Consider the following 16,331-nt stretch of genomic DNA (forward strand, 5'->3'; position numbering starts at 1 on the left):
GCACAGAATCCAGATCCAAATGGTTTTAATTGGCTAGATCATTAGGCCTATTATAATAACATTAAATTGATTTGAGATAATATGCACATGTAATCACAATTAGCTTTACACATGTAAGATGAGGTAACTTGGACTAGAGAGCAGTTAGTATGAAAACCATCAGTGGGTCTTAGTGGACTGCAAGCTTCACATGTGTTATTGGTGTGCTATGGCAGCCAGAAAGCCAGTGCAATCCTGAGTGGCCTTGAGAAACATACCATTGAAGTATAAGGACATGATGGTCCTGCTCTACTCTGCTCTGATGAGATCAGTTCAAAGCTAGTGTGGGCAGTTCTGAGCATTCATTTTAGGAGGGATATTGATAATATGGAAGCTCTCTGAGGGAGGACAACCAAGATGGTGAGGGACCTTAATGACTGACTGAAGGAGATGGGAATATTCAGCCTGTAGGAGAGATGATTTGGAGTGGGGGAAGAACGGGGTGTGATACTTGTTTTCAAGTATTGGAAGAGTTATTACATGGAAGAAAGCCTGGACCTTTCTGCTTGGCCACCAGAGGTCAGGACTAGGAGCTAGGTGGAGAGGTGTAAAGAGGCCCATTTTGGCTCAACATAGGGAAGAGCTGATTAAGAATTTGAGCTGTCCCCAACACTTGGCATCTTTCAGTGAAGATGAGGATACCAGTTGGTGGGTACCTTGTTCAGGAAAGGCTGCTGAGGTCTCTTCTAGCTCTGATGCTCTGGAATGCTCAACTTCATGAAACATGGGGGATGGTCATGGAGTTCCTCTATTGAAATGGTGAATACCCACGATGGGAGGGAAAGGGGGCGAGGCTGTAAATAATAACAATAATACTATTAATAATAATTACAGTTCACATTAACATAGTGCCTTATGGTTATGAAGTACCCCAACACATTGTATTTCTCATAAGAACTTTATGAGCTAGGTCATGAACATTTTCTTACTTTGCATCACATTGGAATCTCAGAATTCATGTGAGAAAGGACTTTAGTGGGTATGCCATCCAACTCCTGTTGAAGCCAGAAGTCCTCTGCACAATGTTTCTGAAAGGTGCTCCTCTGATTCCCATGAAAAGAAATTCCAGAGCACTAAGGCAGCTCCACTGTCTCAGAGCTAAACCCCACACATCTTCTCAACCTAAAATCTACCTTCATTGACTTTCCCTCCAGCATTCCTGATTCTGCCCTCTGCAGTCAACCGCAACTCTGTTCCTTCTTCCTCATGACAGCCATGCCTGTATTTGAAAACATCCATCCAGTCCCCCTGAGCTTTCTCTTCTCCAGGCTGAACATCCTCTTCTCCTTCACCAGATTGTCATGTGACATGGTCTTCAATCCTGTCACCACGTTGGTTGCCTTCCTCTGTGTATGCTACAATAGGTCAATGTCCCTCCATTCCATCACTCCCTGGGCTAAGCGCTGAGAGGGTTGAGGGGAGTATGTGTTCTGAATTAAAACATGAAAGACTGTCACATGGATGGATAGAAATATTGCTCTGACTTGGTCTTCTTTAGAAATTCAGCATGGCATGTGCATGTAAGCTGTCAAGTTTTGACTTCCAGTCTTGGTTTTGTTTTGTTCTCTTCATCTCTGAGCTACACACCAAACACAGGAAAACTCCAGGTTCTTGTCTTGTCCAATTCAATGAGTCAATATAATATACATTTATCAAACACCAATGACATACCAGGTACTGAGGAAATGGAGGCAAAAGCATTCAAATCCCTGCCTTCAATGGGCTGGCTTCATACTAGGGGTGGAGGAGATGCAGTATATACACAGGCAAATAAAAGTAAGGTACGCACAAAGCAAATTCTTGAAACAATATATTAATATCTTTTAGTTTTCATCATATAAACAAATAATAGTGTATTATGATATAACAAATAATAGTCTTTTAGCATAGGAACAGTTTATTCTTGATCATATCTTTGTAAAGAATGAACCACAGTTCAGAAATACTAACCAACATATCAGCTAAGTTTGTCATTGTATTCTGCACTGTATTCTACACTGCACTCTGGCAAAGAAGGGAGAGAGGGATATTTTCTTATGGTGCCAATATGCAAAGTAATTTCAAGAGGGGATTTCTTTTCACTTGAGTTCCTTTAGAAAGGGTCAGATGTAGGGGAGACTAGAGAAGGAATTTCTGCATTAGGCAAGTCCATAGAACTACCATTTCTCAGCATTGCTTGGGAGGGGATTTTGTCATGCTTTATCCTCCTTCAGGGAGTTTGATGCCTTTCTGGACAATACCTTAGTTCAACTCCCATCAGCTCTTTAGCCATTTATAGCTGTCATGATTCAAAGAGGGAAAATGTGAGAATATAAACTCCTTGAGGGCAGAGTTTTTAAGAATTTCTTTTGTTTGTGTATCCCATGGCTCAAGATAGTGTCTTAATACATGCCTCTGAATTAACTTGAATTTACATTCGCATACCTGGGAAGACACCATGAAGATCATCTCCTGGAGAAGATCTGAAGGCTTTGGAGAATCCGAGTGACTCTTTCTTCGGGTGATACTTGAGGGGCTGCCACATGGAACAGGATGAAGAGAGCACAGCTTGGAGCTGGGGAAAGTTGGAGAGAAGGAGGGTGCAACTCAGTCTAAGAAAGAAATTCCTGATAATCAGAACTGTCTGAAAATCAGATGTCAGGTTCAATCATCTTTTAAGTCTTCGGCAGAGCTCCTATTTGGTGATTTATTCAAGTCCGAGCTACTCATTTTCTAAGTATAAGTCCCCCAAGGGAGGGGTGGTGGGAGAGGTTTGGGTATGGCCACACAGTTAGTTAGTGGCAAGCATGGGACTCATACTCAGGTCTGCTCAGATCCAACCTAGTGCACACCTTGTTCCACCATTCTGGCTTCTTGGTAGCAGGGCCAGAAGGGATTATCTTAGAGGGCCTGGAGCTGGTATGAGCATCCTGGAACATGGGAAGACCCACCTGGTTCTAGGTTCCAGTGCTGCCTGGCAGGCAGAGAGAGATAGAAAGATCAGAAGAGATGAGAGAGAAGAAGAGAGAAGAGAGAAAAAAGGAGGAAGAAGAGGGAGAGAGTTATTTGGCAAGATAGTATGCAAGCCCATGATAAGGAGAAGAGAGAAAAGGAAAGGTTGAAGAGAGGACAGAGGAGGAGGGAAAAACATAAAATTTCCTAGAACAGGGAACTGAGGAGGGTGAAGGTTCTAGAAGGCAGTTCAGAAAGAGCAACAAGAAGGAGAATAGGGAGAGAGTTTTCAGGTCTCTTCCTGATTTCAATCTCTGATCCTATGATCCTAAGAGAAACAATTATTATATCCAGTTCTAGGAGCCATATTTTAGGTTGGGACAGTGATAAGCTGGACAGTAGCTTCCCTGGAGAGTGAGGATGATGAAAGGATGGTACATCGTAGCATATGAGGGCTGGCTGAAGGAATTGGGGATGTTGATCCTGGAGAAAAGCACACCGTGGGAGAAACATAAGAACTGACTTCAAGCATCTGAAGGGCTGTCTTGTAGGAGAGAAAACAGACAGTTGACTTGGCCCCAGAGGAGCTATGCCTAGAAGTTGCAGAGGCTGATTTTGGAGTGATGGGAGGACACACTTGCATACAGAGAAAGCTGCTCCAGAGTGGAATGGGCTGCTATAGGAACTAGTGGATTTCTTTTCACTTGAGTTCTTTTAGAAAGGGTCAGATGTAGGGGAGACTAGAGAAGGAATTTCTGCATTAGGCAAGTCCATAGAACTACCATTTCTCAGCATTGCTTGGGATCTCAGGGGCTGTTTCAGAGCCAGCACAAGCAAGGTGCTCTCCAAGGTACTACCCACTGCTGGAGCCTGTGATGGGCATACAGCTCTGAGACACATCTAGGCCTCTTTCTCTGCCTCCTCCAGCTGAGAATATCTTCCCTCCGGGATGCCTTGCTCTGGGAGGAATACAAAAAGCTCAAATCAGTGCCACCCTGGAGGTTTTGTGCTGCAACAAGGAATGTGGCAATTGCAGGGAGTCTTTGCTTGGCAGACCTAATCATACTTCCAGTCAATATCCCTGGACGTTGGTCTTGTCTGATGACAGTGGAAATAAAAGCCTTGAAAGGCATCTATTATTTGTCCATTTGGATTGCTGGGAAGGGGTGGTCTTAGGGACTCATATCTTTCTGGGGAAGCTCACTGGCTCGATTTGAAAGGGTTGATCTGAATGAATACACCTACCTCATGGCTAGACAGGAATCAAGTTACCTTTGAGGAGATAACATCTTGAGATTATAAATCAGGGCCAAACTCTGACTTTCTGAGCAAAGAAAATATATGGCTTATACAGTGGCAGTGCAGTCACAGATGGTCTGTGGGGGAGGTCAGGCAGAGACTTACACTAATTTCTTTGAAATGATCTCAAAGAGGGCTTAATCGACTTCTCTAGGGACTCAGCAGGAAGAGGACATGTGTAGAGTAGCCACTTAGAATCTGAATTTAAAGAATGGGGCTACTGCAACCCCACCTCCAAAGGACATAAGAAGGTCATTGTCAGCTTTCTTATGAGCTGAGGTGCCCCTGGTAGAAGGCAGATGGAGATCTGTCAGCATGTGTGTGGCTGAGTAGCCTCTGATGGGACTGGGCATTGTGATTTGTTAATACATCCCTCAGCTGTCATTATGCTGGGCTAGGTGCTTTCCAAAGAAGGGGGAATTTCTGGGGGAGTTTGGGAAAATCCTAAGGTGTGATACACCTCTTGGTTTGGAGGGCCTTTGGATGAGGGGGGTCAGTCAGATAAGAAGGTAGTTGCATGTAGATTCAGCCTCTCTCCAGATGGAGAGTAAAATGAAAAAATGGAACCCAGGATGATAAAAGGGAATATGGTGCCTCTTCACCCCAGGAACCAGAGTCACCCCTAATTCCAAAGGAAATCTCTCCCAAGTTAGCACCAATGCCCCAAGTAGCCGTTTTCTGTTTATCTTGGCAAATTTGGTCCATCCTTCAATGCCTATCTCAAGTCTCATATCTTTGGAGGAGCCTTTCCAAACCACTCTTCGAACAAAGTCGATTGAACACTGGCCTTAGAGTCAGGGAGACCTAAGTTTAAATCCTGCCTCAGACCCTGTTTGTGTGATCCTGGGCTAGTCACTTCTCATGGCTATGTCTCAGGTTTTCCCTCTGTAAGATGAGAGGGTTAGACTAGATGGTCTCTCAGGGTCCTTTCAGCTCCAAGTCTGTGATCTTCTGATACTCTGTAACACAATAGTATTGAGTCAGTTTCCCCCCTCTCTGGGTTTTTGCTGGCTCTCCTCTAATCCATGTGTCTTTCCATTCTAAATTTCCTTTGCTGGACCACCATCCATGTACTGCCCTTGTTGCGTGCATGTATACCAGGGCCACATCCTGGACCATCTTCTCTTTTTTTTCCAGGATCTCTTAGTGATCTCCTCAGCTCTCACAGGTTCAACATCATGTTATGTAAATGATGCCCAGATCTAGCTAGCCAACTGCAGCCTCTTTTCAGAGCTCCTAGCAGCATCTGCTGTACGTTTCCGTATGTTCCTCTTAGGCACCTCAAGCTCAGTATGTCCAAAATAACCTGTTCACTTCCTTCTCTTTTTCCAACTTCCCTGTTTCTCTGGGGACACCACCATCCTTTCAGTTCCCGTGAATCTTCCAATACCTCACATATTCAATTAGCTGCAAGTCCTATCCATTCCAATTCCACAATATCTCTGACACACATCTCATTCTCTCCACCCACACAATCACCATTCTAGTCCATGCCGTCCTTGCCTCTCCTCAGTCCTGGGACAATAGCAGCCATTCTTTTCTAGGCCATCACTCCAGCACTGGTTGTACTTTCCTCCCTTCCTTAGCCCAACCCCTTGGTGAATCAGTTCAACTATAAACTATCTTCTACTCTCAAATCCCTTGCTACCTTATTTAATTCCCAACAATGTCTTCCTAAACTCCAGCCCTGGATTACTCCCACTATTTCTTGTCTTTGGTGCTTTCATGTGCCACCAAACAGAGCTGGAATAAATCATGAAATTGTGTTGATTTGACCCACTACAACTGGGCTCTCACTGAAGAAAGGCAATCCTTTTACAATTCCCTAGTCAGTTCGGTATCCTACTCACCATAGGGGCTATTTACAGCACTTTCCCTCCTTGAGTCTTCCTACACTTCACTAAAACAAATGAGGCCATTCACTGAGAGCTTTCTCTTCTCCTTTTTTAATCTCACATCACCCATACATTTTCCCTTGCTATCTCCTCCTTTACTTTAGTAGTAGAAGTGGCTTTTCTCCAGATCTTCCCTTGATGCCATCCCCTCCTAATTTTGTTAGGAGATAGCCCTCACTATTATCCTTACACTCTTATCTCCAGTCTCTCCCTGTCTGTGGCCTACATGTCTGCATGCTGTCCAAATTTCCACCATTCTCTCACTTGCTCCATCTCTACTATGTTCCTATATCTCTCTTCCCCTTCTTGAGAAAGCCAGCTGGGCTCAGTGTCCCTACTTTCTCTCCCCTCACTCACTTCCAAATCTTAAACAATCTAGTGTCTGCCTCATCATTCAGCCTCAGTCTGTTCCAGTAGCCTTTTCTTGATCCTCACCCTTCTTAATTACTCTCCAGCCTCTGACCCCACAGTCATCATCTCTTTCTGGGTGCGCTGGGCTCTCTAGGTTTTTGTGACTTGTCTCACTCCTGGTTCTCCTCCTATCTTTGTGACCACTCCCCTGAGTCTCCTTAGCCCCTCCAGGTCGTGCTCATAAGCCATTGGTGACCCCCAAGGCTCTGTTGTAGGCCCTTCCCTTTTCTGTACTCCCTCTATACTATCTCCCCTGGTGGTCTTACCAGCTCTCATTGGTCCAATGACCATTTCTATACCAACTTTTCCATAATCTATATAATTAGCCTTCAACCTGCCACTAAACTACAGACTACTGTCTTCCCACTGACGATATTGAGCTTCCAGAGTGAAAGGATTGTTTTGTTTTCTTTTGTTTTGACTTTTCTTTATATGTTTAGTGTTTGGCACATAGTAAGCGCTTAACAAATGTTCAGTGACTGACTAATTGGTCACCCTGCTTCTCTCCACTTCCTTCTTTAATCCATTCTCCACCTTGTTGCCAAACTAAGTTTCCTGAAGCACCGGACTGAGCCTTACCCTCTGTACTAAAAATGCTTCAGCGGCTCTTGCCTCTAGGATGAAACACAAATTTCTTTGGCATTTAAAGCCCTTCACAATTTAGATTTCACCTACTTTTCTGGGCTAATTTCACATCATTGCCTTTTACATAGGCTCCATTCTAGTCAAACTGTCTAGCTGGTTGCTTCCCATAGGTCACCTTCCATCTCTTGCCACCATGCACTTGTACCAGAGGTCCACCAGGTATGGAATGTCCTCTACTTTTGTCTATTCCATGCAGCACAATGGTGGAACAATGGGTAGGTCACTGGAGCTGGAGTTGGGAAGACACAAGTTCAAATCCAGCCTCAGACACTTCCTAGAAAGTCACTTAATCTCTTTGCCTCAGTTTCCTCATCTGTAAAAAGGGGATACTAACAGAACTTATCTCCCTGGGTTTGTACATAGTGCTTTGTAAGTGTTAACTATCACTGTCATCATCATCATCATCATCATCCTTAGCCTGTATCCATGAACTTTCTTCATCCCCCTCATTCTTGAAATTCCTTCTTGAAATATTTTGCATTTCTGCCTTGTGTGCAGGCTGTAACTTTACAGTAAGTTAGGGGCCACTTTTAAGGCTGCCTTGGTATTTATTCCCTATCACATTGCCTAATGTAGAGGAGGCAAAAGAGAAACGTCTGTTGAATCAATCACCAAACACTTATTAAGTACCTACCATTTTAAGATGTAATTGGCAACTAGCTTAGAGTCAGGAAGATCTGGATTCACATCCTTCCTCAGACACTTCCTTGCTGCATCACCCTGGACAAGTCTTGTTTCCTGATCTGGAGTACGGGGATTGTGATGGCACCTACCTCATAGTGCTGTGAAGATCCAACGAGATGATATTTGGAAAGTTCTTTGCAAGCCCGAAAGCACTAGAGGAATTCTAGTTATGATGTGAGTCTGAACTCAGAGGGCAAGTCAGCCCTGGAGAAGTTGATTTGAAAGTTGTCTGCACAGAGAGCCTCGTTGAAGGCATTGGAATGACTGTGTATTAGCTATCATGAATCCTTCTTTCTCATGACTGGCCTTCACATACTTGAAGACAATTTAGGGTCACCCCTGAATTTTATTTTTTCTGGGCTAAGTCCTTCTACTGATTCTTTCATCATTCTGGTTTCTTGCCCATCTCTGGGAGCTCCCCCTCTCCCAGAATGCTTTATCTAGACTAGTTAAGTCCTAAATAGCACTGATGCTCCAGTGTGAAGAGCTTTTGTTTTGTTTTGTCTGTGAGGAGACCTATTGCATGCACTGGAATTAGCCTAAGTGTGAGGCCAAGATGACTCCTCTGCTGGTTTAGTCCTACAGCTCTCGAGGGGAAGCACACATCTTGTCCTTGGATGTTTCTCCCTCCTTCTATGGAAAATTTTAAGGCTTGTCAGTTGTTGGATGGGGCAGGAAGTCAGAAGCCTTTGAAAATAGCTCTGATATAGACGCCAGCCTCTCTTTCCTCAGAGACTCCCCGTAGCCAACTTACAAAGGCATTCGCTAGTCCATGCCTAAGGGCTGATGATGCCTCAGCTGACCTTTATTGTGTATTGTTCAGTGTACGGTCAGGAGGGAGAGCAAAACAGGCAGGTGAGATCTCTGTGGGCCAAGTTACCTAGGTGACTTTCCTTGGGGGTCTATTTTGGGGGTTTCTTATGCTATTTGTGTTTTGTGGAGTGGCCTGCGGTCTTAGGCACAAAGAAACTAAAAGACCAAATGATGGTGACAAGGTACTGCAGAGTTGGGGACAGCTGCATCCTTGATGACATCTATTTTTTCAGGCCAACCGGGGATCAAGTGACACTGACCCCTGTACCCTTGTGTTAGCTTAGGAATTACTGTTTGAACTGAATTGAAAGCTCCCTCCAGCCCATGAATCTGTCTGTGATATGGTACAGCAGATGGTTTGGGAGAACATCTAAATCTCCCCTGAATTCCCTCCTTTCACCCTGGGCTTTCTCTAAAGCTCTACTGAGCCCATACTTGGCTTCTTTCAAGGAAGCAAATTCCTTACTATGAATTTACTGCATTTTTACCATATCCCTACAATGGGGAGCAGGCACACCTCACCTTATAAGATACGTGCACTCCTCCAAGTCACGTGTAAATTAAGCTTCTGGAAATCCAATCCAATTTTAAGCAGGAATTCTACTCAAACCCCAAATCAAAATTGGCTCTCTTCATTTGCCGAGTCTGGTACTAACTCAAATACTGATTTTCTAAAAGAACTATGAAGTGATCCAGAATTTCTTTAAAAAATATACCTCAAACTACAAAACAAATTTCTGACTCCCCCCACCCTCCTGAACCAGTTATGGTGAGAAACAGACCTGTCGATTTTCTCAAATCATTGAACCAGTACAAAACCCAAACATCAAATATATCCTGAACTGAGCTCAGTCAAATCAATATTTCATTTGGTTTGAGGCCCTGCCTGGAGAAGCATGGGGGATCTTGGCTATTTTGAGGATGGCTTTCTTCTGTAAGGACAAAAGATTCCTTTGAAATATGAATAATCAAACTCTAAAGTTTCTGTTGGGCAGTATTAGTGAGTCTACAGTCTTGTACATACCAGACAGGAGAGAAATATCTGTGGACATCGGTTTTGTATAAAATGTTTTCCTAAAGGAAGTCACCTTTTTTGCTGCATTTTATCAGAATGGTCCTGGGGCCCTGTCCTGAACCAGGAGAGTTACCTCAAGCCTGGGTTGGGTGAGAAGGCTGAGGTATCTCCCATTGCAACCACTTGTGATGTCTCCAGCAGAGAATCTGCAGCAGGGTGATTTGTGTAAAGAATTTTGGGCAAAAATCTTTATCAAAGAGCTGCTTTATCAGAAATAATTTAGAAAATTGGAACAGTAACCATTAAGAGCCATCATGGGTTCACTAGAACAGATCATGCTACACTAATCTCATTTCTTTTTGGATAGAGTTTCTGGACTGGTACATCTAGGGCCTATCAGGCCTTGATTCCATCAAATAATGTAAGTATGTCCCGTCCAGCATCCTTATGGACAAGATGGAGAAAAGTGGGCACCTGGTACTGCAGTTGGTTGGTTTCAAAACTGACTGAATGGCTGGGACCAGTGATTGATGACAGACACCTCATAAACTTGAATGGAGGTTACTGCTGGGGTGCCCCAAGGATCTTTCTTTGGCCCTGGTCTGTTAATACACACACACACACACACACACACATATGCATATGTGCGCATATATAAAACATATATGTTTAAAAGACAATTTTTTAAAAAAAGTTAAAAACATCTTCCTTTTAAAAAGACAGCTTCTTAAAGAGAGTTTTATTTAAAAATAGTTTTTTAAAAATTGTTTTTGTCTGTTAATATTTTCACCAAGGTTCTAGTGACGGCATTGATGGTATGTTTGCCTGATTTGCAAGTCACACAGAGCTTGAAGAGATAACTGAGATTACTATATTATAACCCAAAGAAGTTTTAAAAGACTAGAACCATGTGGTTAATTAGATAAGATTAATTTTCATAGCAAAAAATAATGTAAAGATCTACCCTTAGATTCAAAAAAATAATTCCACAGGTCCAGGATGGGATAGGCGTGGCTAGAAAACATCTTAGGCCAAAACAATCTGGGAGTCTTAATAGTCAAAAAAGTCAGCAATGCAAGATGCCCCCTCCCAGTATTCATGCCCTCTGATACCAAGGGAGGTAACATTCCTATTGTGTTCTACCTTTTTCACATCACTCGTGCAGTGCTGAGTTTAGTTCTGGGAAGCCTATTTTATGAAAGGCATTGACATAAGATGGCTTGTCCAGAGGAAGGTGAGCAGGACAATGAGAAGGCCTGGAAGCTTTGTTATATGAGGATGAGTTTAAGTGACCCAGGGGTGGGGGTGAGGTATGTGGAGTTTAGTCTGGAGAAGAGAAGACTCTGGAGTGGAGGAAGCATTATGATTTTTAAAAAAATCTTGTATATTCAAAGGACTTTTCTTCAGTTATCAGTGGAAGAGAGAGTCCTCTTGTTCTGCTTGGCCTCTGAAGGCAGAATCAGGAGCAATACCATAGGTGCGGAGAGCCCGATTTCGATCTCTGTTAAGGAAAAGATTTCCCAGCAAACAGCTGTCCAGCAAACAGTCCTGGCAATGGACAGGACTAAGAAGGAGGAGACAGATGATTGCTGGAGAGTGTAGGAAGCATCCTTTGGCAGCATCTGCCTCCAGAAATTCTGTCCCAGAAGCCTCTCCTGGGGAGATTGTTAGACCTCTACCTCTCGAGGAGCACACCCTGAACCAGCCGCCAACCAGGCTGGAGGAGAGTGATGCTGTAATGTCAGCAGCCCCGCCGTGCGCATAAATCCAGCTTTTGCTCTGTTGGTAATCAGCCTGATGAAGCGAGGAAAGACACTTAATTTTTGAGCAGGCCTTGGAGGGCGGGAGTAGCCGTTGTTACAAGATGAAGGGAAACCATTGACATTCCAGACTAGAGTCTTCTCAGAGAGACAAGGTCTTGGGGTAGGGTACCAATGGGCCTGAAGATTCAGATACCCACATACCACCGAGTAATAGAACTTCAGTAGACAGATGGTCCTGTTTGGTGCCTGGGTTTGAACAGCTGGGTTACTAAGTAGGAGGGAAGAAGGAGGGGGGCTGGGAGACCCGGAGCTCATGTGGAGAGAGGATTTGCGTTGGTTTCCAGTGGGGTCCAATGTGTTGGGGAGGGGTGGCAGGGAGTGTACATGGAGGAGCCTTTTCGCCCACTGAAGCTGTTGTTCAACACACAGCTATTGGAAAACCATCAAAGTTTATCTTTAAACATCCCCAGCTCTCAATAAGCTTCCCCATTCTGCTCATTTTGTGACTTCTCTCCTCTTGACAAAATGTAGGAAAGAGCCCTGGGTTGGGAGTCCAAAGACTCGAATTTGGATGCTGGCTCTAGCATTTGCTGCTTGGGTGACATTGCCCAAGTCCTTTCCTCTCCCTGGATGCCTCAGTTTCCTTTTCTGTAAAAGTGAGAGGATTGGATAAAGTGGCCCCTAAGGTACCTTTTGGCTCAATTGATGAAATATAACCACATTTAAGTGCTGTCTGTGTTCCAGGCACTGGGCTGGGTGCTGAGAGCACAAGTACAAGGAATAAAATGATTCTTACTCTCAGGGAGCTTAGATTCTAATCAGAGAGACAGCAAGGATTTACATTGACCTATGCAGATCAACACAATGACTTGTTAATCCATATAGCTTGTGATCCACATTGGAAAAGGTACAATTTGGCATCAGGACCCTGCATGGTCCCTCCTATATCCCCTGATGCCAGTCCAGGGCTCGCTTTGTACACAGTAGGCACTAATGGATGCTGCGTCAGATTGTAATTGGAGTCAGCTCTGGATGGAAAGAATCCTCAGCAACTGACACATTTCCCTCATCACAGCAGCTGCTTATGATGTCAGTAGTGCAGATGATGTCATGCTGGCAGTCTGGCCTGCCTTCCTGCCCCTGTTCACAAGAGGTGGGTGGTTTTAAAAAACAAAACAAAACTCTTCTGTAATTCATCAGGATAGGGAGTGAGCACCTCATGAAGAAACTCTCTCTACCAATACAGAGCTTAGCTGTTCTACAACTTAGAGAGTGGCATCGTGGGGAAATGTTGGTTAAGTTCATCAGTAAGGAGCAGGGACCCCCTTGCCGAGGGTGGGATTTCTCCTTGCTTTTCCCACTTGTGGGAGTCAGTGTGGGTCCCATGTAACCTGCACATTGAGGTTTGGATCCAGAGGGTGGAGTCTCATCTCTATTTCCTGAGAGGGGCAGGGGAGCTGAGGCACTGGATTTGTCTATGACTGTCTGGGAACAACAGGAGGGAGTAGAGCAGCCGGCACCCGTTCATCCTATTAAATGAGGAAGTCGGTCCTGATAGTCAATCAACAAGCATTTAATAAGCATTTAGTATTATGCTGGGCTCTGTGCTAAGTACCAGGGATATAAAAAGGGGGGGACCAAGGTCTGTGCCCTCATGGAGCTTACATTCCAATGAGGGAGGTCACATGTGAATTACTTTGTACCTGTAAGGGAGCTACAGCTGCTAGAAAGCAATGACATCCGAGCAGAGCCTGGGATGCAGCCCCTGCTCTCCCACAGAACAGCCATGTGGCCTTGGGAAAGTCATTCTCTCTCTGAGTCTTGGTTTCTTTATTTCTAACGTGAGGTATTTGGAATGTTGATGTCTCTAGTGTCTCTAGTCTCTAGTCTATGCATCAATAAATCCTTGGCTGTCCTGAGCAAACAAGTAAGGGTGGGGGTGTACAAGCTGTATTTGACTGATAGGAGCCATGCAGTCTGACAGGAGCAGAGGGTCTGTGAAGGGAGCAGGCTAGTGAGATGTACTGTTGAAAAGGGAGGGTGTGGTCATGTTGGAGAAGGCCTTGAATGCCAGGAAAGGGAATTCTGACTTGATCTAGGTCACTCCTTAGACCACTGGCCAAGGGTTTGTGGTTGTCTCTGAAAGCTCTGTGGCCACAGGAACCCAAAGTGGACAATGGGGATGGAGAGGCTGGGGAGGAGGTAACTGTGGCAGGCAGCTCCACATGGGGACCGAAATCCAAATAAATCAAGGAATCTTTCCCAGCAACAGCAAAAACCCAATTAAGGAGCAAATTAACTGAGAGCTACAAAGTCGATTGAATAAAAAAGACAAAACCTTGGCTTAGAAATAGCCCTACATGGACTGACCTGACAAACCTGCCTGGGGAAGGCTGCCGGTGGTGTTCATCCTTCCTGGGCATGGCCACTAGCTTTCAGGAGAGGTGGGTCAAAGCTCAGGCTCTACCACAATCTGGCTGTGTGACCCTGGACAGGTTACTGCCTGCTCTGTGCCTCACTTTCTCCATCTGTCAAAGTGTGAAAATGAGGGTGCCCCATCATCACTGTGTGTAGGGAGGGGGCTCTGGAGTGGAGGGGAGGAGGTCAGATGCAGGGCCAGGCTTGGAGGAGCCTACCAGCTACTTCAAGAGACGGAAGGGTGCTCACTGGAAGAACTCAGCCTTTAAAGGCAGGACAAGAGCTGGTGGGTGTCTGAGCCAGGGACAGGTGCCCAGGGGAGGCTTCCAGGAAGATGCCTGGCTTGTTTCTTCAAGAACAGAGGATGTTTTGGCCTTTGTGAGCTCAGTGCTTAGAACACTGCCTACATATAGTAAGCACTCAACAAAAGTTTGTTGACTGATGGGTGTTTTCTTCTTTAGTATTTACTTTTGACTTCAACAAGACCAAGTCCTTCCCTCCCCCTTCCCATGATCCTTTGTGAGTTTGTTAATTTAAAAATACTTTCATGGCTCCAACTCCACCCAACATAGTCTTTTCTGTCAGAGTCCCCCCCCTCCCTTCTTCATCCCCCCAGCCCTTCCCCAGCACTTTGGACTTCTCTAATCATTTTAGTTCAAGCATGGTACACTCTCTGAGACTCTTCCTATTGAGTATTTCCTATGAATGATTCTGATATATGCCATAAGCCCTTAAGACTGTTAGCTTCCTGAGGGCAGGCTTGGGGCTACTTCTCCTCTTCTGACAGTAGAACAGACAGAAGGGCTCAGTGCGTCACTAGACTGAACCCCAGAGCTGGAAGGATACTTTGACATTACCTAGACCAACTCCCTCATTTTACAGAAGAGGAAACTAAGACCCAGACAAGGGAAAAGGCCCTTTGAAGGCCCCACAGTGAAGCGGCCACCTGGCCCCTCCTGGATCTTCCCTGACCTGGGAGCCTCCCCTCTGCCCACCCTTGCCGTCATCTCTTAAACTGAAGGAACCTGAAGCTCTGGTTTCCATGCTGTTTCCTCAGCTTTCGCTCCCTGTTTGTCTTGGTAATTCTCATTACCTTTCCGTCTGTTCTGAGTCCTTTGAGCTCGCAGAATCCTCTCTGCAGTAATTGCCTTTCCCTTTTGTCTTCCCAAGGAACCAGGAGTTTTCCAGCTCAACATTTATCTTATTTAAAGCAAAGTCTTATTAGACCAGTGGTGATTTGCTCCTGTGCAGATGCGCCCCGAGCAGTTGCAGATGCATCTCGGCCTTTCGGTGCAGGGAGCCAAGATTCCTTCTCCCTCTACCTCCTCCCCCTCCTTGCTGGGCCTGTCTGACTGGAGGCAGCTTCACCTTCGGGGTGCTTCCAGACCTGTTAGGGAAGAAAGCCGCTTTGTCTACACTGGCTTCTCGCCGAGAGGCCAAGTTATAAGCTCCTAGAATTTCAGAGCTGGAAGGGACCAGAAAGCTCAAACCGAGGCCCACGTCTAAGGTTAGGTTGTTGCTATGGTTATTTTTCAGTCATTTTCGACTCTTCATGTATCTGTTTGGGGTTTTCTTGGCAAAGATACTGGAGGGGTTGGCCATTTCCTTCTCCTGCTCATTTTACAGATGAAGAAACTGAGGCAGACAGAGTGAAGTGACTTGCCCAGGGTCACCCAGCTAGTAAGTGCCTGAGGCTGGATTTGAACTCAGGAAGATGGGTCTTCCTGCCTCCAGGTCCAGCACTCTCTCCGCTGTGCTGCCTATCTGCCCCTTGTCTAAGATCTTACAGAGATCCAAAGGCCCCAGGCTCTCCTACGCCCCCCAGTCTCCAAGGAGACTCTCCATTTGGCAAGGAGTTTTTTTCTTTGAAACAGAAAACAAAATCTCTGCTTTCTGGGGCTTGCCTCTGAGGACCCGCTGAGCTCAGTAATTCACTCTGAAGTGTATGATCTGGGGCTGTAGGGAGAGAGGCAAGGCACCCAGAAAGAGACAGGCTGATGGTCCCCCGATCATCTGTCTGGGCCACAATGCAGCTGCAGGACTGCGTTCTCTTCTTGCCACGGTGTTTTAAGAAGGGCACAGACAAATGGAAAGTGCAGAGAGAGTTTTGGCTTTGGAGTCAGGAAAACCCGAGTTCAAAACTGGCCTCTGGTAGTTACCAGCTGTGTTCATGCGGGCAGGTCACTTACCGCTCTTAGCTTCAGATCATTCCTTGTGAAGTAGGTGCTCTTATTTCATTTACAGATGGGGAAACTGAGGCAGACTGTGGTTAAGTGACTGGCCTAGGGTCACACGGCTAGTAACTGTTTGAGATAGGATCTGAACTTGGGTCTCTCACTAGGTTCTAAGGAAATAATTTTGAAACTTGGGAAACATTAGAGAAATGTGAGCTAATGTGCCAATTTTATTGTTATCTTT

This window comes from Trichosurus vulpecula, chromosome 5, assembly GCF_011100635.1.
Source record: "Trichosurus vulpecula isolate mTriVul1 chromosome 5, mTriVul1.pri, whole genome shotgun sequence".
NCBI classification, from domain to species: Eukaryota; Metazoa; Chordata; class Mammalia; order Diprotodontia; family Phalangeridae; genus Trichosurus; species Trichosurus vulpecula.